This window comes from Rhinoderma darwinii, assembly GCF_050947455.1.
Source record: "Rhinoderma darwinii isolate aRhiDar2 chromosome 5 unlocalized genomic scaffold, aRhiDar2.hap1 SUPER_5_unloc_19, whole genome shotgun sequence".
In the NCBI taxonomy this organism is placed as follows: domain Eukaryota; kingdom Metazoa; phylum Chordata; class Amphibia; order Anura; family Rhinodermatidae; genus Rhinoderma; species Rhinoderma darwinii.
In genome coordinates this window covers 483,702-506,494 of record NW_027461775.1, presented here as the reverse complement: position 1 = coordinate 506,494, position 22,793 = coordinate 483,702, and the positions used below count along the sequence as shown (strand labels likewise).

Sequence of the window (22,793 nt, the reverse complement as noted above, 5' to 3'; positions counted from 1 at the left end):
AATGTAGGGACGACAGTACATTCCATCACATCCATCTAGTGTACACAGGTAGGTCCATTGTGGCGGGCAGGCGAGCGGGCGGGCTGCTTTATTGGCTGTTTGCTGTTCCCCTACTCCACTCCACTATTTGACTGTTGTGCTGCATCAATCAATCAATCAATCAATCAATCAATCAATCAATCAATCAATCAATCAATCAATCAATCAATCAGTGGCTGGCTCAGGTGCAGCTCTTTAACTTACCTAAAAGGGAGGGCGGAGAGAAGACAAGGAAGGTGAATGAGGTGTTCCAATGTGAAATGCCGGAAACACAGAAACACAGACGACACACAACAAGAGGTGGCAATCTATTCATTAATTGCATTTAATCAATGAGCTCATTATCACTCATGCATTGTCCAACAGGTGTTGAAATAATGGGATTAAAAGGGGAGATCCCTTCAGAAAGACAGAAACAATAGCAAAGACAAAAAACACTTTTGGAATCTGCTTTTAGTCAACACATAAGGAAAGGGTGCACCGGTCCTGGAAATACTGCAATACCAGGTCAATGCGTGGAGTGGACAGAGCAAGCTCTATTTCCATCTCCCTGTTCTAAAAATCCATTTAATATATGGTCCCCAGATAGGGGACGTATCAGATATTAAACTGATAAGAACAGATACTACACTTGATCTTAGCCAAAAGGCCGAGAAGCGATAACCCGAACGGGCCGCGCGTTGCCCGAGCCTGCCCGATACTGCTGTTCAGCCCTTGCAGCGATTCAGCCTACTTCTAGGCAATTCCATGGGGCCCTGCAGGCTCACACACTCACAGCTACACGGGAGGTGAATAAAGGCCGGAGAGGAAGCCAGACAGGATTTGCTTCTTTTGCTTGCACCACAATGCAGTGCTGAAAGAGGAGGAATCTACATAAAAACGCCTTCCTGGCAACGCCCAAATGCCCTGCTGCCATGCAGATAAACACTGGCAGCGGCAGCAAGTGCATGCCCACAGCCACCCCTTGTTCCTTCACACCTTGTATCAGCTGTAATCCAGTCCAGTCCAGTGCTGCCTGCTGAGCAGCACTGACCAACACTGCCTGGGCCCAGGCTTTTATCTCTGAGGCCCCATTATGATGTCAGAAAGCTGGCTCTGGAATCCTGAGGGCTCCACTATGACACGTGCAAAGTTCCGTCTGAACTTTATATAAGACGGTGAGGCTCAGTCAGTCACTCAGTGTTGCCTGAGAGGGCAACACTGCAACAGCCGGCCGCCAGGCTGTCTTTTTTTTGCACAGCTAGTTGCCTCCAGGAGGCCACAAGAGGGAGACAAGGGACTGCAAAATGGAAAATAGGCATCCACCAACTTTACAGACAACTTCTCCTTGCTCCTACAACCTCCATCCTTGCACAGTTTGTTATTCTTCTAGGTAACATAGTAACAAATCCAAATTGCTGCTCTCTTTGTAGGCAAGCAAGGCTTTGTTGCAACTGCAATTCTTACTTCTTCTTGAAATGTAGGGACGACAGTACATTCCATCACATCCATCTAGTGTACACAGGTAGGTCCATTGTGGCGGGCAGGCGAGCGGGCGGGCTGCTTTATTGGCTGTTTGCTGTTCCCCTACTCCACTCCACTATTTGACTGTTGTGCTGCATCAATCAATCAATCAATCAATCAATCAATCAATCAATCAATCAATCAATCAGTGGCTGGCTCAGGTGCAGCTCTTTAACTTACCTAAAAGGGAGGGCGGAGAGAAGACAAGGAAGGTGAATGAGGTGTTCCAATGTGAAATGCCGGAAACACAGAAACACAGACGACACACAACAAGAGGTGGCAATCTATTCATTAATTGCATTTAATCAATGAGCTCATTATCACTCATGCATTGTCCAACAGGTGTTGAAATAATGGGATTAAAAGGGGAGATCCCTTCAGAAAGACAGAAACAATAGCAAAGACAAAAAACACTTTTGGAATCTGCTTTTAGTCAACACATAAGGAAAGGGTGCACCGGTCCTGGAAATACTGCAATACCAGGTCAATGCGTGGAGTGGACAGAGCAAGCTCTATTTCCATCTCCCTGTTCTAAAAATCCATTTAATATATGGTCCCCAGATAGGGGACGTATCAGATATTAAACTGATAAGAACAGATACTACACTTGATCTTAGCCAAAAGGCCGAGAAGCGATAACCCGAACGGGCCGCGCGTTGCCCGAGCCTGCCCGATACTGCTGTTCAGCCCTTGCAGCGATTCAGCCTACTTCTAGGCAATTCCATGGGGCCCTGCAGGCTCACACACTCACAGCTACACGGGAGGTGAATAAAGGCCGGAGAGGAAGCCAGACAGGATTTGCTTCTTTTGCTTGCACCACAATGCAGTGCTGAAAGAGGAGGAATCTACATAAAAACGCCTTCCTGGCAACGCCCAAATGCCCTGCTGCCATGCAGATAAACACTGGCAGCGGCAGCAAGTGCATGCCCACAGCCACCCCTTGTTCCTTCACACCTTGTATCAGCTGTAATCCAGTCCAGTCCAGTGCTGCCTGCTGAGCAGCACTGACCAACACTGCCTGGGCCCAGGCTTTTATCTCTGAGGCCCCATTATGATGTCAGAAAGCTGGCTCTGGAATCCTGAGGGCTCCACTATGACACGTGCAAAGTTCCGTCTGAACTTTATATAAGACGGTGAGGCTCAGTCAGTCACTCAGTGTTGCCTGAGAGGGCAACACTGCAACAGCCGGCCGCCAGGCTGTCTTTTTTTTGCACAGCTAGTTGCCTCCAGGAGGCCACAAGAGGGAGACAAGGGACTGCAAAATGGAAAATAGGCATCCACCAACTTTACAGACAACTTCTCCTTGCTCCTACAACCTCCATCCTTGCACAGTTTGTTATTCTTCTAGGTAACATAGTAACAAATCCAAATTGCTGCTCTCTTTGTAGGCAAGCAAGGCTTTGTTGCAACTGCAATTCTTACTTCTTCTTGAAATGTAGGGACGACAGTACATTCCATCACATCCATCTAGTGTACACAGGTAGGTCCATTGTGGCGGGCAGGCGAGCGGGCGGGCTGCTTTATTGGCTGTTTGCTGTTCCCCTACTCCACTCCACTATTTGACTGTTGTGCTGCATCAATCAATCAATCAATCAATCAATCAATCAATCAATCAATCAATCAATCAATCAATCAGTGGCTGGCTCAGGTGCAGCTCTTTAACTTACCTAAAAGGGAGGGCGGAGAGAAGACAAGGAAGGTGAATGAGGTGTTCCAATGTGAAATGCCGGAAACACAGAAACACAGACGACACACAACAAGAGGTGGCAATCTATTCATTAATTGCATTTAATCAATGAGCTCATTATCACTCATGCATTGTCCAACAGGTGTTGAAATAATGGGATTAAAAGGGGAGATCCCTTCAGAAAGACAGAAACAATAGCAAAGACAAAAAACACTTTTGGAATCTGCTTTTAGTCAACACATAAGGAAAGGGTGCACCGGTCCTGGAAATACTGCAATACCAGGTCAATGCGTGGAGTGGACAGAGCAAGCTCTATTTCCATCTCCCTGTTCTAAAAATCCATTTAATATATGGTCCCCAGATAGGGGACGTATCAGATATTAAACTGATAAGAACAGATACTACACTTGATCTTAGCCAAAAGGCCGAGAAGCGATAACCCGAACGGGCCGCGCGTTGCCCGAGCCTGCCCGATACTGCTGTTCAGCCCTTGCAGCGATTCAGCCTACTTCTAGGCAATTCCATGGGGCCCTGCAGGCTCACACACTCACAGCTACACGGGAGGTGAATAAAGGCCGGAGAGGAAGCCAGACAGGATTTGCTTCTTTTGCTTGCACCACAATGCAGTGCTGAAAGAGGAGGAATCTACATAAAAACGCCTTCCTGGCAACGCCCAAATGCCCTGCTGCCATGCAGATAAACACTGGCAGCGGCAGCAAGTGCATGCCCACAGCCACCCCTTGTTCCTTCACACCTTGTATCAGCTGTAATCCAGTCCAGTCCAGTGCTGCCTGCTGAGCAGCACTGACCAACACTGCCTGGGCCCAGGCTTTTATCTCTGAGGCCCCATTATGATGTCAGAAAGCTGGCTCTGGAATCCTGAGGGCTCCACTATGACACGTGCAAAGTTCCGTCTGAACTTTATATAAGACGGTGAGGCTCAGTCAGTCACTCAGTGTTGCCTGAGAGGGCAACACTGCAACAGCCGGCCGCCAGGCTGTCTTTTTTTTGCACAGCTAGTTGCCTCCAGGAGGCCACAAGAGGGAGACAAGGGACTGCAAAATGGAAAATAGGCATCCACCAACTTTACAGACAACTTCTCCTTGCTCCTACAACCTCCATCCTTGCACAGTTTGTTATTCTTCTAGGTAACATAGTAACAAATCCAAATTGCTGCTCTCTTTGTAGGCAAGCAAGGCTTTGTTGCAACTGCAATTCTTACTTCTTCTTGAAATGTAGGGACGACAGTACATTCCATCACATCCATCTAGTGTACACAGGTAGGTCCATTGTGGCGGGCAGGCGAGCGGGCGGGCTGCTTTATTGGCTGTTTGCTGTTCCCCTACTCCACTCCACTATTTGACTGTTGTGCTGCATCAATCAATCAATCAATCAATCAATCAATCAATCAATCAATCAATCAATCAATCAATCAGTGGCTGGCTCAGGTGCAGCTCTTTAACTTACCTAAAAGGGAGGGCGGAGAGAAGACAAGGAAGGTGAATGAGGTGTTCCAATGTGAAATGCCGGAAACACAGAAACACAGACGACACACAACAAGAGGTGGCAATCTATTCATTAATTGCATTTAATCAATGAGCTCATTATCACTCATGCATTGTCCAACAGGTGTTGAAATAATGGGAGGAGATCCCTTCAGAAAGACAGAAACAATAGCAAAGACAAAAAACACTTTTGGAATCTGCTTTTAGTCAACACATAAGGAAAGGGTGCACCGGTCCTGGAAATACTGCAATACCAGGTCAATGCGTGGAGTGGACAGAGCAAGCTCTATTTCCATCTCCCTGTTCTAAAAATCCATTTAATATATGGTCCCCAGATAGGGGACGTATCAGATATTAAACTGATAAGAACAGATACTACACTTGATCTTAGCCAAAAGGCCGAGAAGCGATAACCCGAACGGGCCGCGCGTTGCCCGAGCCTGCCCGATACTGCTGTTCAGCCCTTGCAGCGATTCAGCCTACTTCTAGGCAATTCCATGGGGCCCTGCAGGCTCACACACTCACAGCTACACGGGAGGTGAATAAAGGCCGGAGAGGAAGCCAGACAGGATTTGCTTATTTTGCTTGCACCACAATGCAGTGCTGAAAGAGGAGGAATCTACATAAAAACGCCTTCCTGGCAACGCCCAAATGCCCTGCTGCCATGCAGATAAACACTGGCAGCGGCAGCAAGTGCATGCCCACAGCCACCCCTTGTTCCTTCACACCTTGTATCAGCTGTAATCCAGTCCAGTCCAGTGCTGCCTGCTGAGCAGCACTGACCAACACTGCCTGGGCCCAGGCTTTTATCTCTGAGGCCCCATTATGATGTCAGAAAGCTGGCTCTGGAATCCTGAGGGCTCCACTATGACACGTGCAAAGTTCCGTCTGAACTTTATATAAGACGGTGAGGCTCAGTCAGTCACTCAGTGTTGCCTGAGAGGGCAACACTGCAACAGCCGGCCGCCAGGCTGTCTTTTTTTTGCACAGCTAGTTGCCTCCAGGAGGCCACAAGAGGGAGACAAGGGACTGCAAAATGGAAAATAGGCATCCACCAACTTTACAGACAACTTCTCCTTGCTCCTACAACCTCCATCCTTGCACAGTTTGTTATTCTTCTAGGTAACATAGTAACAAATCCAAATTGCTGCTCTCTTTGTAGGCAAGCAAGGCTTTGTTGCAACTGCAATTCTTACTTCTTCTTGAAATGTAGGGACGACAGTACATTCCATCACATCCATCTAGTGTACACAGGTAGGTCCATTGTGGCGGGCAGGCGAGCGGGCGGGCTGCTTTATTGGCTGTTTGCTGTTCCCCTACTCCACTCCACTATTTGACTGTTGTGCTGCATCAATCAATCAATCAATCAATCAATCAATCAATCAATCAATCAATCAATCAATCAATCAATCAATCAGTGGCTGGCTCAGGTGCAGCTCTTTAACTTACCTAAAAGGGAGGGCGGAGAGAAGACAAGGAAGGTGAATGAGGTGTTCCAATGTGAAATGCCGGAAACACAGAAACACAGACGACACACAACAAGAGGTGGCAATCTATTCATTAATTGCATTTAATCAATGAGCTCATTATCACTCATGCATTGTCCAACAGGTGTTGAAATAATGGGATTAAAAGGGGAGATCCCTTCAGAAAGACAGAAACAATAGCAAAGACAAAAAACACTTTTGGAATCTGCTTTTAGTCAACACATAAGGAAAGGGTGCACCGGTCCTGGAAATACTGCAATACCAGGTCAATGCGTGGAGTGGACAGAGCAAGCTCTATTTCCATCTCCCTGTTCTAAAAATCCATTTAATATATGGTCCCCAGATAGGGGACGTATCAGATATTAAACTGATAAGAACAGATACTACACTTGATCTTAGCCAAAAGGCCGAGAAGCGATAACCCGAACGGGCCGCGCGTTGCCCGAGCCTGCCCGATACTGCTGTTCAGCCCTTGCAGCGATTCAGCCTACTTCGAGGCAATTCCATGGGGCCCTGCAGGCTCACACACTCACAGCTACACGGGAGGTGAATAAAGGCCGGAGAGGAAGCCAGACAGGATTTGCTTCTTTTGCTTGCACCACAATGCAGTGCTGAAAGAGGAGGAATCTACATAAAAACGCCTTCCTGGCAACGCCCAAATGCCCTGCTGCCATGCAGATAAACACTGGCAGCGGCAGCAAGTGCATGCCCACAGCCACCCCTTGTTCCTTCACACCTTGTATCAGCTGTAATCCAGTCCAGTCCAGTGCTGCCTGCTGAGCAGCACTGACCAACACTGCCTGGGCCCAGGCTTTTATCTCTGAGGCCCCATTATGATGTCAGAAAGCTGGCTCTGGAATCCTGAGGGCTCCACTATGACACGTGCAAAGTTCCGTCTGAACTTTATATAAGACGGTGAGGCTCAGTCAGTCACTCAGTGTTGCCTGAGAGGGCAACACTGCAACAGCCGGCCGCCAGGCTGTCTTTTTTTTGCACAGCTAGTTGCCTCCAGGAGGCCACAAGAGGGAGACAAGGGACTGCAAAATGGAAAATAGGCATCCACCAACTTTACAGACAACTTCTCCTTGCTCCTACAACCTCCATCCTTGCACAGTTTGTTATTCTTCTAGGTAACATAGTAACAAATCCAAATTGCTGCTCTCTTTGTAGGCAAGCAAGGCTTTGTTGCAACTGCAATTCTTACTTCTTCTTGAAATGTAGGGACGACAGTACATTCCATCACATCCATCTAGTGTACACAGGTAGGTCCATTGTGGCGGGCAGGCGAGCGGGCGGGCTGCTTTATTGGCTGTTTGCTGTTCCCCTACTCCACTCCACTATTTGACTGTTGTGCTGCATCAATCAATCAATCAATCAATCAATCAATCAATCAATCAATCAATCAATCAATCAATCAATCAATCAGTGGCTGGCTCAGGTGCAGCTCTTTAACTTACCTAAAAGGGAGGGCGGAGAGAAGACAAGGAAGGTGAATGAGGTGTTCCAATGTGAAATGCCGGAAACACAGAAACACAGACGACACACAACAAGAGGTGGCAATCTATTCATTAATTGCATTTAATCAATGAGCTCATTATCACTCATGCATTGTCCAACAGGTGTTGAAATAATGGGATTAAAAGGGGAGATCCCTTCAGAAAGACAGAAACAATAGCAAAGACAAAAAACACTTTTGGAATCTGCTTTTAGTCAACACATAAGGAAAGGGTGCACCGGTCCTGGAAATACTGCAATACCAGGTCAATGCGTGGAGTGGACAGAGCAAGCTCTATTTCCATCTCCCTGTTCTAAAAATCCATTTAATATATGGTCCCCAGATAGGGGACGTATCAGATATTAAACTGATAAGAACAGATACTACACTTGATCTTAGCCAAAAGGCCGAGAAGCGATAACCCGAACGGGCCGCGCGTTGCCCGAGCCTGCCCGATACTGCTGTTCAGCCCTTGCAGCGATTCAGCCTACTTCGAGGCAATTCCATGGGGCCCTGCAGGCTCACACACTCACAGCTACACGGGAGGTGAATAAAGGCCGGAGAGGAAGCCAGACAGGATTTGCTTCTTTTGCTTGCACCACAATGCAGTGCTGAAAGAGGAGGAATCTACATAAAAACGCCTTCCTGGCAACGCCCAAATGCCCTGCTGCCATGCAGATAAACACTGGCAGCGGCAGCAAGTGCATGCCCACAGCCACCCCTTGTTCCTTCACACCTTGTATCAGCTGTAATCCAGTCCAGTCCAGTGCTGCCTGCTGAGCAGCACTGACCAACACTGCCTGGGCCCAGGCTTTTATCTCTGAGGCCCCATTATGATGTCAGAAAGCTGGCTCTGGAATCCTGAGGGCTCCACTATGACACGTGCAAAGTTCCATCTGAACTTTATATAAGACGGTGAGGCTCAGTCAGTCACTCAGTGTTGCCTGAGAGGGCAACACTGCAACAGCCGGCCGCCAGGCTGTCTTTTTTTTGCACAGCTAGTTGCCTCCAGGAGGCCACAAGAGGGAGACAAGGGACTGCAAAATGGAAAATAGGCATCCACCAACTTTACAGACAACTTCTCCTTGCTCCTACAACCTCCATCCTTGCACAGTTTGTTATTCTTCTAGGTAACATAGTAACAAATCCAAATTGCTGCTCTCTTTGTAGGCAAGCAAGGCTTTGTTGCAACTGCAATTCTTACTTCTTCTTGAAATGTAGGGACGACAGTACATTCCATCACATCCATCTAGTGTACACAGGTAGGTCCATTGTGGCGGGCAGGCGAGCGGGCGGGCTGCTTTATTGGCTGTTTGCTGTTCCCCTACTCCACTCCACTATTTGACTGTTGTGCTGCATCAATCAATCAATCAATCAATCAATCAATCAATCAATCAATCAATCAATCAATCAATCAATCAATCAGTGGCTGGCTCAGGTGCAGCTCTTTAACTTACCTAAAAGGGAGGGCGGAGAGAAGACAAGGAAGGTGAATGAGGTGTTCCAATGTGAAATGCCGGAAACACAGAAACACAGACGACACACAACAAGAGGTGGCAATCTATTCATTAATTGCATTTAATCAATGAGCTCATTATCACTCATGCATTGTCCAACAGGTGTTGAAATAATGGGATTAAAAGGGGAGATCCCTTCAGAAAGACAGAAACAATAGCAAAGACAAAAAACACTTTTGGAATCTGCTTTTAGTCAACACATAAGGAAAGGGTGCACCGGTCCTGGAAATACTGCAATACCAGGTCAATGCGTGGAGTGGACAGAGCAAGCTCTATTTCCATCTCCCTGTTCTAAAAATCCATTTAATATATGGTCCCCAGATAGGGGACGTATCAGATATTAAACTGATAAGAACAGATACTACACTTGATCTTAGCCAAAAGGCCGAGAAGCGATAACCCGAACGGGCCGCGCGTTGCCCGAGCCTGCCCGATACTGCTGTTCAGCCCTTGCAGCGATTCAGCCTACTTCTAGGCAATTCCATGGGGCCCTGCAGGCTCACACACTCACAGCTACACGGGAGGTGAATAAAGGCCGGAGAGGAAGCCAGACAGGATTTGCTTCTTTTGCTTGCACCACAATGCAGTGCTGAAAGAGGAGGAATCTACATAAAAACGCCTTCCTGGCAACGCCCAAATGCCCTGCTGCCATGCAGATAAACACTGGCAGCGGCAGCAAGTGCATGCCCACAGCCACCCCTTGTTCCTTCACACCTTGTATCAGCTGTAATCCAGTCCAGTCCAGTGCTGCCTGCTGAGCAGCACTGACCAACACTGCCTGGGCCCAGGCTTTTATCTCTGAGGCCCCATTATGATGTCAGAAAGCTGGCTCTGGAATCCTGAGGGCTCCACTATGACACGTGCAAAGTTCCGTCTGAACTTTATATAAGACGGTGAGGCTCAGTCAGTCACTCAGTGTTGCCTGAGAGGGCAACACTGCAACAGCCGGCCGCCAGGCTGTCTTTTTTTTGCACAGCTAGTTGCCTCCAGGAGGCCACAAGAGGGAGACAAGGGACTGCAAAATGGAAAATAGGCATCCACCAACTTTACAGACAACTTCTCCTTGCTCCTACAACCTCCATCCTTGCACAGTTTGTTATTCTTCTAGGTAACATAGTAACAAATCCAAATTGCTGCTCTCTTTGTAGGCAAGCAAGGCTTTGTTGCAACTGCAATTCTTACTTCTTCTTGAAATGTAGGGACGACAGTACATTCCATCACATCCATCTAGTGTACACAGGTAGGTCCATTGTGGCGGGCAGGCGAGCGGGCGGGCTGCTTTATTGGCTGTTTGCTGTTCCCCTACTCCACTCCACTATTTGACTGTTGTGCTGCATCAATCAATCAATCAATCAATCAATCAATCAATCAATCAATCAATCAATCAATCAGTGGCTGGCTCAGGTGCAGCTCTTTAACTTACCTAAAAGGGAGGGCGGAGAGAAGACAAGGAAGGTGAATGAGGTGTTCCAATGTGAAATGCCGGAAACACAGAAACACAGACGACACACAACAAGAGGTGGCAATCTATTCATTAATTGCATTTAATCAATGAGCTCATTATCACTCATGCATTGTCCAACAGGTGTTGAAATAATGGGATTAAAAGGGGAGATCCCTTCAGAAAGACAGAAACAATAGCAAAGACAAAAAACACTTTTGGAATCTGCTTTTAGTCAACACATAAGGAAAGGGTGCACCGGTCCTGGAAATACTGCAATACCAGGTCAATGCGTGGAGTGGACAGAGCAAGCTCTATTTCCATCTCCCTGTTCTAAAAATCCATTTAATATATGGTCCCCAGATAGGGGACGTATCAGATATTAAACTGATAAGAACAGATACTACACTTGATCTTAGCCAAAAGGCCGAGAAGCGATAACCCGAACGGGCCGCGCGTTGCCCGAGCCTGCCCGATACTGCTGTTCAGCCCTTGCAGCGATTCAGCCTACTTCTAGGCAATTCCATGGGGCCCTGCAGGCTCACACACTCACAGCTACACGGGAGGTGAATAAAGGCCGGAGAGGAAGCCAGACAGGATTTGCTTCTTTTGCTTGCACCACAATGCAGTGCTGAAAGAGGAGGAATCTACATAAAAACGCCTTCCTGGCAACGCCCAAATGCCCTGCTGCCATGCAGATAAACACTGGCAGCGGCAGCAAGTGCATGCCCACAGCCACCCCTTGTTCCTTCACACCTTGTATCAGCTGTAATCCAGTCCAGTCCAGTGCTGCCTGCTGAGAAGCACTGACCAACACTGCCTGGGCCCAGGCTTTTATCTCTGAGGCCCCATTATGATGTCAGAAAGCTGGCTCTGGAATCCTGAGGGCTCCACTATGACACGTGCAAAGTTCCGTCTGAACTTTATATAAGACGGTGAGGCTCAGTCAGTCACTCAGTGTTGCCTGAGAGGGCAACACTGCAACAGCCGGCCGCCAGGCTGTCTTTTTTTTGCACAGCTAGTTGCCTCCAGGAGGCCACAAGAGGGAGACAAGGGACTGCAAAATGGAAAATAGGCATCCACCAACTTTACAGACAACTTCTCTTTGCTCCTACAACCTCCATCCTTGCACAGTTTGTTATTCTTCTAGGTAACATAGTAACAAATCCAAATTGCTGCTCTCTTTGTAGGCAAGCAAGGCTTTGTTGCAATTGCAATTCTTACTTCTTCTTGAAATGTAGGGACGACAGTACATTCCATCACATCCATCTAGTGTACACAGGTAGGTCCATTGTGGCGGGCAGGCGAGCGGGCGGGCTGCTTTATTGGCTGTTTGCTGTTCCCCTACTCCACTCCACTATTTGACTGTTGTGCTGCATCAATCAATCAATCAATCAATCAATCAATCAATCAATCAATCAATCAATCAGTGGCTGGCTCAGGTGCAGCTCTTTAACTTACCTAAAAGGGAGGGCGGAGAGAAGACAAGGAAGGTGAATGAGGTGTTCCAATGTGAAATGCCGGAAACACAGAAACACAGACGACACACAACAAGAGGTGGCAATCTATTCATTAATTGCATTTAATCAATGAGCTCATTATCACTCATGCATTGTCCAACAGGTGTTGAAATAATGGGATTAAAAGGGGAGATCCCTTCAGAAAGACAGAAACAATAGCAAAGACAAAAAACACTTTTGGAATCTGCTTTTAGTCAACACATAAGGAAAGGGTGCACCGGTCCTGGAAATACTGCAATACCAGGTCAATGCGTGGAGTGGACAGAGCAAGCTCTATTTCCATCTCCCTGTTCTAAAAATCCATTTAATATATGGTCCCCAGATAGGGGACGTATCAGATATTAAACTGATAAGAACAGATACTACACTTGATCTTAGCCAAAAGGCCGAGAAGCGATAACCCGAACGGGCCGCGCGTTGCCCGAGCCTGCCCGATACTGCTGTTCAGCCCTTGCAGCGATTCAGCCTACTTCTAGGCAATTCCATGGGGCCCTGCAGGCTCACACACTCACAGCTACACGGGAGGTGAATAAAGGCCGGAGAGGAAGCCAGACAGGATTTGCTTCTTTTGCTTGCACCACAATGCAGTGCTGAAAGAGGAGGAATCTACATAAAAACGCCTTCCTGGCAACGCCCAAATGCCCTGCTGCCATGCAGATAAACACTGGCAGCGGCAGCAAGTGCATGCCCACAGCCACCCCTTGTTCCTTCACACCTTGTATCAGCTGTAATCCAGTCCAGTCCAGTGCTGCCTGCTGAGAAGCACTGACCAACACTGCCTGGGCCCAGGCTTTTATCTCTGAGGCCCCATTATGATGTCAGAAAGCTGGCTCTGGAATCCTGAGGGCTCCACTATGACACGTGCAAAGTTCCGTCTGAACTTTATATAAGACGGTGAGGCTCAGTCAGTCACTCAGTGTTGCCTGAGAGGGCAACACTGCAACAGCCGGCCGCCAGGCTGTCTTTTTTTTGCACAGCTAGTTGCCTCCAGGAGGCCACAAGAGGGAGACAAGGGACTGCAAAATGGAAAATAGGCATCCACCAACTTTACAGACAACTTCTCTTTGCTCCTACAACCTCCATCCTTGCACAGTTTGTTATTCTTCTAGGTAACATAGTAACAAATCCAAATTGCTGCTCTCTTTGTAGGCAAGCAAGGCTTTGTTGCAATTGCAATTCTTACTTCTTCTTGAAATGTAGGGACGACAGTACATTCCATCACATCCATCTAGTGTACACAGGTAGGTCCATTGTGGCGGGCAGGCGAGCGGGCGGGCTGCTTTATTGGCTGTTTGCTGTTCCCCTACTCCACTCCACTATTTGACTGTTGTGCTGCATCAATCAATCAATCAATCAATCAATCAATCAATCAATCAATCAATCAATCAGTGGCTGGCTCAGGTGCAGCTCTTTAACTTACCTAAAAGGGAGGGCGGAGAGAAGACAAGGAAGGTGAATGAGGTGTTCCAATGTGAAATGCCGGAAACACAGAAACACAGACGACACACAACAAGAGGTGGCAATCTATTCATTAATTGCATTTAATCAATGAGCTCATTATCACTCATGCATTGTCCAACAGGTGTTGAAATAATGGGATTAAAAGGGGAGATCCCTTCAGAAAGACAGAAACAATAGCAAAGACAAAAAACACTTTTGGAATCTGCTTTTAGTCAACACATAAGGAAAGGGTGCACCGGTCCTGGAAATACTGCAATACCAGGTCAATGCGTGGAGTGGACAGAGCAAGCTCTATTTCCATCTCCCTGTTCTAAAAATCCATTTAATATATGGTCCCCAGATAGGGGACGTATCAGATATTAAACTGATAAGAACAGATACTACACTTGATCTTAGCCAAAAGGCCGAGAAGCGATAACCCGAACGGGCCGCGCGTTGCCCGAGCCTGCCCGATACTGCTGTTCAGCCCTTGCAGCGATTCAGCCTACTTCTAGGCAATTCCATGGGGCCCTGCAGGCTCACACACTCACAGCTACACGGGAGGTGAATAAAGGCCGGAGAGGAAGCCAGACAGGATTTGCTTCTTTTGCTTGCACCACAATGCAGTGCTGAAAGAGGAGGAATCTACATAAAAACGCCTTCCTGGCAACGCCCAAATGCCCTGCTGCCATGCAGATAAACACTGGCAGCGGCAGCAAGTGCATGCCCACAGCCACCCCTTGTTCCTTCACACCTTGTATCAGCTGTAATCCAGTCCAGTCCAGTGCTGCCTGCTGAGCAGCACTGACCAACACTGCCTGGGCCCAGGCTTTTATCTCTGAGGCCCCATTATGATGTCAGAAAGCTGGCTCTGGAATCCTGAGGGCTCCACTATGACACGTGCAAAGTTCCGTCTGAACTTTATATAAGACGGTGAGGCTCAGTCAGTCACTCAGTGTTGCCTGAGAGGGCAACACTGCAACAGCCGGCCGCCAGGCTGTCTTTTTTTTGCACAGCTAGTTGCCTCCAGGAGGCCACAAGAGGGAGACAAGGGACTGCAAAATGGAAAATAGGCATCCACCAACTTTACAGACAACTTCTCCTTGCTCCTACAACCTCCATCCTTGCACAGTTTGTTATTCTTCTAGGTAACATAGTAACAAATCCAAATTGCTGCTCTCTTTGTAGGCAAGCAAGGCTTTGTTGCAACTGCAATTCTTACTTCTTCTTGAAATGTAGGGACGACAGTACATTCCATCACATCCATCTAGTGTACACAGGTAGGTCCATTGTGGCGGGCAGGCGAGCGGGCGGGCTGCTTTATTGGCTGTTTGCTGTTCCCCTACTCCACTCCACTATTTGACTGTTGTGCTGCATCAATCAATCAATCAATCAATCAATCAATCAATCAATCAATCAATCAATCAATCAATCAATCAATCAGTGGCTGGCTCAGGTGCAGCTCTTTAACTTACCTAAAAGGGAGGGCGGAGAGAAGACAAGGAAGGTGAATGAGGTGTTCCAATGTGAAATGCCGGAAACACAGAAACACAGACGACACACAACAAGAGGTGGCAATCTATTCATTAATTGCATTTAATCAATGAGCTCATTATCACTCATGCATTGTCCAACAGGTGTTGAAATAATGGGATTAAAAGGGGAGATCCCTTCAGAAAGACAGAAACAATAGCAAAGACAAAAAACACTTTTGGAATCTGCTTTTAGTCAACACATAAGGAAAGGGTGCACCGGTCCTGGAAATACTGCAATACCAGGTCAATGCGTGGAGTGGACAGAGCAAGCTCTATTTCCATCTCCCTGTTCTAAAAATCCATTTAATATATGGTCCCCAGATAGGGGACGTATCAGATATTAAACTGATAAGAACAGATACTACACTTGATCTTAGCCAAAAGGCCGAGAAGCGATAACCCGAACGGGCCGCGCGTTGCCCGAGCCTGCCCGATACTGCTGTTCAGCCCTTGCAGCGATTCAGCCTACTTCTAGGCAATTCCATGGGGCCCTGCAGGATCACACACTCACAGCTACACGGGAGGTGAATAAAGGCCGGAGAGGAAGCCAGACAGGATTTGCTTCTTTTGCTTGCACCACAATGCAGTGCTGAAAGAGGAGGAATCTACATAAAAACGCCTTCCTGGCAACGCCCAAATGCCCTGCTGCCATGCAGATAAACACTGGCAGCGGCAGCAAGTGCATGCCCACAGCCACCCCTTGTTCCTTCACACCTTGTATCAGCTGTAATCCAGTCCAGTCCAGTGCTGCCTGCTGAGCAGCACTGACCAACACTGCCTGGGCCCAGGCTTTTATCTCTGAGGCCCCATTATGATGTCAGAAAGCTGGCTCTGGAATCCTGAGGGCTCCACTATGACACGTGCAAAGTTCCGTCTGAACTTTATATAAGACGGTGAGGCTCAGTCAGTCACTCAGTGTTGCCTGAGAGGGCAACACTGCAACAGCCGGCCGCCAGGCTGTCTTTTTTTTGCACAGCTAGTTGCCTCCAGGAGGCCACAAGAGGGAGACAAGGGACTGCAAAATGGAAAATAGGCATCCACCAACTTTACAGACAACTTCTCCTTGCTCCTACAACCTCCATCCTTGCACAGTTTGTTATTCTTCTAGGTAACATAGTAACAAATCCAAATTGCTGCTCTCTTTGTAGGCAAGCAAGGCTTTGTTGCAACTGCAATTCTTACTTCTTCTTGAAATGTAGGGACGACAGTACATTCCATCACATCCATCTAGTGTACACAGGTAGGTCCATTGTGGCGGGCAGGCGAGCGGGCGGGCTGCTTTATTGGCTGTTTGCTGTTCCCCTACTCCACTCCACTATTTGACTGTTGTGCTGCATCAATCAATCAATCAATCAATCAATCAATCAATCAATCAATCAATCAATCAATCAATCAGTGGCTGGCTCAGGTGCAGCTCTTTAACTTACCTAAAAGGGAGGGCGGAGAGAAGACAAGGAAGGTGAATGAGGTGTTCCAATGTGAAATGCCGGAAACACAGAAACACAGACGACACACAACAAGAGGTGGCAATCTATTCATTAATTGCATTTAATCAATGAGCTCATTATCACTCATGCATTGTCCAACAGGTGTTGAAATAATGGGATTAAAAGGGGAGATCCCTTCAGAAAGACAGAAACAATAGCAAAGACAAAAAACACTTTTGGAATCTGCTTTTAGTCAACACATAAGGAAAGGGTGCACCGGTCCTGGAAATACTGCAATACCAGGTCAATGCGTGGAGTGGACAGAGCAAGCTCTATTTCCATCTCCCTGTTCTAAAAATCCATTTAATATATGGTCCCCAGATAGGGGACGTATCAGATATTAAACTGATAAGAACAGATACTACACTTGATCTTAGCCAAAAGGCCGAGAAGCGATAACCCGAACGGGCCGCGCGTTGCCCGAGCCTGCCCGATACTGCTGTTCAGCCCTTGCAGCGATTCAGCCTACTTCTAGGCAATTCCATGGGGCCCTGCAGGCTCACACACTCACAGCTACACGGGAGGTGAATAAAGGCCGGAGAGGAAGCCAGACAGGATTTGCTTCTTTTGCTTGCACCACAATGCAGTGCTGAAAGAGGAGGAATCTACATAAAAACGCCTTCCTGGCAACGCCCAAATGCCCTGCTGCCATGCAGATAAACACTGGCAGCGGCAGCAAGTGCATGCCCACAGCCACCCCTTGTTCCTTCACACCTTGTATCAGCTGTAATCCAGTCCAGTCCAGTGCTGCCTGCTGAGCAGCACTGACCAACACTGCCTGGGCCCAGGCTTTTATCTCTGAGGCCCCATTATGATGTCAGAAAGCTGGCTCTGGAATCCTGAGGGCTCCACTATGACACGTGCAAAGTTCCGTCTGAACTTTATATAAGACGGTGAGGCTCAGTCAGTCACTCAGTGTTGCCTGAGAGGGCAACACTGCAACAGCCGGCCGCCAGGCTGTCTTTTTTTTGCACAGCTAGTTGCCTCCAGGAGGCCACAAGAGGGAGACAAGGGACTGCAAAATGGAAAATAGGCATCCACCAACTTTACAGACAACTTCTCCTTGCTCCTACAACCTCCATCCTTGCACAGTTTGTTATTCTTCTAGGTAACATAGTAACAAATCCAAATTGCTGCTCTCTTTGTAGGCAAGCAAGGCTTTGTTGCAACTGCAATTCTTACTTCTTCTTGAAATGTAGGGACGACAGTACATTCCATCACATCCATCTAGTGTACACAGGTAGGTCCATTGTGGCGGGCAGGCGAGCGGGCGGGCTGCTTTATTGGCTGTTTGCTGTTCCCCTACTCCACTCCACTATTTGACTGTTGTGCTGCATCAATCAATCAATCAATCAATCAATCAATCAATCAATCAATCAATCAATCAATCAATCAATCAATCAATCAATCAGTGGCTGGCTCAGGTGCAGCTCTTTAACTTACCTAAAAGGGAGGGCGGAGAGAAGACAAGGAAGGTGAATGAGGTGTTCCAATGTGAAATGCCGGAAACACAGAAACACAGACGACACACAACAAGAGGTGGCAATCTATTCATTAATTGCATTTAATCAATGAGCTCATTATCACTCATGCATTGTCCAACAGGTGTTGAAATAATGGGATTAAAAGGGGAGATCCCTTCAGAAAGACAGAAACAATAGCAAAGACAAAAAACACTTTTGGAATCTGCTTTTAGTCAACACATAAGGAAAGGGTGCACCGGTCCTGGAAATACTGCAATACCAGGTCAATGCGTGGAGTGGACAGAGCAAGCTCTATTTCCATCTCCCTGTTCTAAAAATCCATTTAATATATGGTCCCCAGATAGGGGACGTATCAGATATTAAACTGATAAGAACAGATACTACACTTGATCTTAGCCAAAAGGCCGAGAAGCGATAACCCGAACGGGCCGCGCGTTGCCCGAGCCTGCCCGATACTGCTGTTCAGCCCTTGCAGCGATTCAGCCTACTTCTAGGCAATTCCATGGGGCCCTGCAGGCTCACACACTCACAGCTACACGGGAGGTGAATAAAGGCCGGAGAGGAAGCCAGACAGGATTTGCTTCTTTTGCTTGCACCACAATGCAGTGCTGAAAGAGGAGGAATCTACATAAAAACGCCTTCCTGGCAACGCCCAAATGCCCTGCTGCCATGCAGATAAACACTGGCAGCGGCAGCAAGTGCATGCCCACAGCCACCCCTTGTTCCTTCACACCTTGTATCAGCTGTAATCCAGTCCAGTCCAGTGCTGCCTGCTGAGCAGCACTGACCAACACTGCCTGGGCCCAGGCTTTTATCTCTGAGGCCCCATTATGATGTCAGAAAGCTGGCTCTGGAATCCTGAGGGCTCCACTATGACACGTGCAAAGTTCCGTCTGAACTTTATATAAGACGGTGAGGCTCAGTCAGTCACTCAGTGTTGCCTGAGAGGGCAACACTGCAACAGCCGGCAGCCAGGCTGTCTTTTTTTTGCACAGCTAGTTGCCTCCAGGAGGCCACAAGAGGGAGACAAGGGACTGCAAAATGGAAAATAGGCATCCACCAACTTTACAGACAACTTCTCCTTGCTCCTACAACCTCCATCCTTGCACAGTTTGTTATTCTTCTAGGTAACATAGTAATAAATCCAAATTGCTGCTCTCTTTGTAGGCAAGCAAGGCTTTGTTGCAACTGCAATTCTTACTTCTTCTTGAAATGTAGGGACGACAGTACATTCCATCACATCCATCTAGTGTACACAGGTAGGTCCATTGTGGCGGGCAGGCGAGCGGGCGGGCTGCTTTATTGGCTGTTTGCTGTTCCCCTACTCCACTCCACTATTTGACTGTTGTGCTGCATCAATCAATCAATCAATCAATCAATCAATCAATCAATCAATCAGTGGCTGGCTCAGGTGCAGCTCTTTAACTTACCTAAAAGGGAGGGCGGAGAGAAGACAAGGAAGGTGAATGAGGTGTTCCAATGTGAAATGCCGGAAACACAGAAACACAGACGACACACAACAAGAGGTGGCAATCTATTCATTAATTGCATTTAATCAATGAGCTCATTATCACTCATGCATTGTCCAACAGGTGTTGAAATAATGGGATTAAAAGGGGAGATCCCTTCAGAAAGACAGAAACAATAGCAAAGACAAAAAACACTTTTGGAATCTGCTTTTAGTCAACACATAAGGAAAGGGTGCACCGGTCCTGGAAATACTGCAATACCAGGTCAATGCGTGGAGTGGACAGAGCAAGCTCTATTTCCATCTCCCTGTTCTAAAAATCCATTTAATATATGGTCCCCAGATAGGGGACGTATCAGATATTAAACTGATAAGAACAGATACTACACTTGATCTTAGCCAAAAGGCCGAGAAGCGATAACCCGAACGGGCCGCGCGTTGCCCGAGCCTGCCCGATACTGCTGTTCAGCCCTTGCAGCGATTCAGCCTACTTCTAGGCAATTCCATGGGGCCCTGCAGGCTCACACACTCACAGCTACACGGGAGGTGAATAAAGGCCGGAGAGGAAGCCAGACAGGATTTGCTTCTTTTGCTTGCACCACAATGCAGTGCTGAAAGAGGAGGAATCTACATAAAAACGCCTTCCTGGCAACGCCCAAATGCCCTGCTGCCATGCAGATAAACACTGGCAGCGGCAGCAAGTGCATGCCCACAGCCACCCCTTGTTCCTTCACACCTTGTATCAGCTGTAATCCAGTCCAGTCCAGTGCTGCCTGCTGAGCAGCACTGACCAACACTGCCTGGGCCCAGGCTTTTATCTCTGAGGCCCCATTATGATGTCAGAAAGCTGGCTCTGGAATCCTGAGGGCTCCACTATGACACGTGCAAAGTTCCGTCTGAACTTTATATAAGACGGTGAGGCTCAGTCAGTCACTCAGTGTTGCCTGAGAGGGCAACACTGCAACAGCCGGCCGCCAGGCTGTCTTTTTTTTGCACAGCTAGTTGCCTCCAGGAGGCCACAAGAGGGAGACAAGGGACTGCAAAATGGAAAATAGGCATCCACCAACTTTACAGACAACTTCTCCTTGCTCCTACAACCTCCATCCTTGCACAGTTTGTTATTCTTCTAGGTAACATAGTAACAAATCCAAATTGCTGCTCTCTTTGTAGGCAAGCAAGGCTTTGTTGCAACTGCAATTCTTACTTCTTCTTGAAATGTAGGGACGACAGTACATTCCATCACATCCATCTAGTGTACACAGGTAGGTCCATTGTGGCGGGCAGGCGAGCGGGCGGGCTGCTTTATTGGCTGTTTGCTGTTCCCCTACTCCACTCCACTATTTGACTGTTGTGCTGCATCAATCAATCAATCAATCAATCAATCAAACAATCAATCAATCAATCAATCAATCAATCAGTGGCTGGCTCAGGTGCAGCTCTTTAACTTACCTAAAAGGGAGGGCGGAGAGAAGACAAGGAAGGTGAATGAGGTGTTCCAATGTGAAATGCCGGAAACACAGAAACACAGACGACACACAACAAGAGGTGGCAATCTATTCATTAATTGCATTTAATCAATGAGCTCATTATCACTCATGCATTGTCCAACAGGTGTTGAAATAATGGGATTAAAAGGGGAGATCCCTTCAGAAAGACAGAAACAATAGCAAAGACAAAAAACACTTTTGGAATCTGCTTTTAGTCAACACATAAGGAAAGGGTGCACCGGTCCTGGAAATACTGCAATACCAGGTCAATGCGTGGAGTGGACAGAGCAAGCTCTATTTCCATCTCCCTGTTCTAAAAATCCATTTAATATATGGTCCCCAGATAGGGGACGTATCAGATATTAAACTGATAAGAACAGATACTACACTTGATCTTAGCCAAAAGGCCGAGAAGCGATAACCCGAACGGGCCGCGCGTTGCCCGAGCCTGCCCGATACTGCTGTTCAGCCCTTGCAGCGATTCAGCCTACTTCTAGGCAATTCCATGGGGCCCTGCAGGCTCACACACTCACAGCTACACGGGAGGTGAATAAAGGCCGGAGAGGAAGCCAGACAGGATTTGCTTCTTTTGCTTGCACCACAATGCAGTGCTGAAAGAGGAGGAATCTACATAAAAACGCCTTCCTGGCAACGCCCAAATGCCCTGCTGCCATGCAGATAAACACTGGCAGCGGCAGCAAGTGCATGCCCACAGCCACCCCTTGTTCCTTCACACCTTGTATCAGCTGTAATCCAGTCCAGTCCAGTGCTGCCTGCTGAGCAGCACTGACCAACACTGCCTGGGCCCAGGCTTTTATCTCTGAGGCCCCATTATGATGTCAGAAAGCTGGCTCTGGAATCCTGAGGGCTCCACTATGACACGTGCAAAGTTCCGTCTGAACTTTATATAAGACGGTGAGGCTCAGTCAGTCACTCAGTGTTGCCTGAGAGGGCAACACTGCAACAGCCGGCCGCCAGGCTGTCTTTTTTTTGCACAGCTAGTTGCCTCCAGGAGGCCACAAGAGGGAGACAAGGGACTGCAAAATGGAAAATAGGCATCCACCAACTTTACAGACAACTTCTCCTTGCTCCTACAACCTCCATCCTTGCACAGTTTGTTATTCTTCTAGGTAACATAGTAACAAATCCAAATTGCTGCTCTCTTTGTAGGCAAGCAAGGCTTTGTTGCAACTGCAATTCTTACTTCTTCTTGAAATGTAGGGACGACAGTACATTCCAGCACATCCATCTAGTGTACACAGGTAGGTCCATTGTGGCGGGCAGGCGAGCGGGCGGGCTGCTTTATTGGCTGTTTGCTGTTCCCCTACTCCACTCCACTATTTGACTGTTGTGCTGCATCAATCAATCAATCAATCAATCAATCAATCAATCAATCAATCAATCAATCAATCAATCAATCAGTGGCTGACTCAGGTGCAGCTCTTTAACTTACCTAAAAGGGAGGGCGGAGAGAAGACAAGGAAGGTGAATGAGGTGTTCCAATGTGAAATGCCGGAAACACAGAAACACAGACGACACACAACAAGAGGTGGCAATCTATTCATTAATTGCATTTAATCAATGAGCTCATTATCACTCATGCATTGTCCAACAGGTGTTGAAATAATGGGATTAAAAGGGGAGATCCCTTCAGAAAGACAGAAACAATAGCAAAGACAAAAAACACTTTTGGAATCT

At 47.5% G+C, this 22,793-nt stretch overlaps 15 non-coding genes across 15 annotated transcripts; all 15 read right to left on the bottom strand.

Moving 5' to 3' along the window:
- Positions 1-509: 509 nt before the first annotated feature.
- On the bottom strand, positions 510-700 carry LOC142687027 (U2 spliceosomal RNA). Its single transcript, XR_012856312.1, has one exon. It is a non-coding gene; the product is annotated as a U2 spliceosomal RNA (small nuclear RNA).
- Positions 701-1,988: 1,288 nt separating this feature from the next.
- LOC142687025 (U2 spliceosomal RNA) lies at positions 1,989-2,179 on the bottom strand. The gene has a single exon (XR_012856310.1). It is a non-coding gene; the product is annotated as a U2 spliceosomal RNA (small nuclear RNA).
- Positions 2,180-3,475: 1,296 nt separating this feature from the next.
- Positions 3,476-3,666, bottom strand: LOC142687024 (U2 spliceosomal RNA). The gene has a single exon (XR_012856309.1). It is a non-coding gene; the product is annotated as a U2 spliceosomal RNA (small nuclear RNA).
- Positions 3,667-4,954: 1,288 nt separating this feature from the next.
- On the bottom strand, positions 4,955-5,145 carry LOC142687023 (U2 spliceosomal RNA). Its single transcript, XR_012856308.1, has one exon. It is a non-coding gene; the product is annotated as a U2 spliceosomal RNA (small nuclear RNA).
- Positions 5,146-6,449: 1,304 nt separating this feature from the next.
- LOC142687022 (U2 spliceosomal RNA) lies at positions 6,450-6,640 on the bottom strand. The gene has a single exon (XR_012856307.1). It is a non-coding gene; the product is annotated as a U2 spliceosomal RNA (small nuclear RNA).
- A 1,304-nt stretch (positions 6,641-7,944) lies between these two features.
- Positions 7,945-8,135, bottom strand: LOC142687021 (U2 spliceosomal RNA). The gene has a single exon (XR_012856306.1). It is a non-coding gene; the product is annotated as a U2 spliceosomal RNA (small nuclear RNA).
- Positions 8,136-9,439: 1,304 nt separating this feature from the next.
- LOC142687020 (U2 spliceosomal RNA) lies at positions 9,440-9,630 on the bottom strand. Its single transcript, XR_012856305.1, has one exon. It is a non-coding gene; the product is annotated as a U2 spliceosomal RNA (small nuclear RNA).
- A 1,292-nt stretch (positions 9,631-10,922) lies between these two features.
- LOC142687019 (U2 spliceosomal RNA) lies at positions 10,923-11,113 on the bottom strand. Its single transcript, XR_012856304.1, has one exon. It is a non-coding gene; the product is annotated as a U2 spliceosomal RNA (small nuclear RNA).
- Positions 11,114-12,401: 1,288 nt separating this feature from the next.
- On the bottom strand, positions 12,402-12,592 carry LOC142687017 (U2 spliceosomal RNA). The gene has a single exon (XR_012856303.1). It is a non-coding gene; the product is annotated as a U2 spliceosomal RNA (small nuclear RNA).
- Positions 12,593-13,880: 1,288 nt separating this feature from the next.
- LOC142687016 (U2 spliceosomal RNA) lies at positions 13,881-14,071 on the bottom strand. The gene has a single exon (XR_012856302.1). It is a non-coding gene; the product is annotated as a U2 spliceosomal RNA (small nuclear RNA).
- A 1,304-nt stretch (positions 14,072-15,375) lies between these two features.
- Positions 15,376-15,566, bottom strand: LOC142687015 (U2 spliceosomal RNA). The gene has a single exon (XR_012856301.1). It is a non-coding gene; the product is annotated as a U2 spliceosomal RNA (small nuclear RNA).
- Positions 15,567-16,862: 1,296 nt separating this feature from the next.
- On the bottom strand, positions 16,863-17,053 carry LOC142687013 (U2 spliceosomal RNA). The gene has a single exon (XR_012856299.1). It is a non-coding gene; the product is annotated as a U2 spliceosomal RNA (small nuclear RNA).
- A 1,312-nt stretch (positions 17,054-18,365) lies between these two features.
- On the bottom strand, positions 18,366-18,556 carry LOC142687012 (U2 spliceosomal RNA). Its single transcript, XR_012856298.1, has one exon. It is a non-coding gene; the product is annotated as a U2 spliceosomal RNA (small nuclear RNA).
- Positions 18,557-19,836: 1,280 nt separating this feature from the next.
- Positions 19,837-20,027, bottom strand: LOC142687011 (U2 spliceosomal RNA). The gene has a single exon (XR_012856297.1). It is a non-coding gene; the product is annotated as a U2 spliceosomal RNA (small nuclear RNA).
- A 1,296-nt stretch (positions 20,028-21,323) lies between these two features.
- On the bottom strand, positions 21,324-21,514 carry LOC142687010 (U2 spliceosomal RNA). The gene has a single exon (XR_012856296.1). It is a non-coding gene; the product is annotated as a U2 spliceosomal RNA (small nuclear RNA).
- Positions 21,515-22,793: the final 1,279 nt, after the last annotated feature.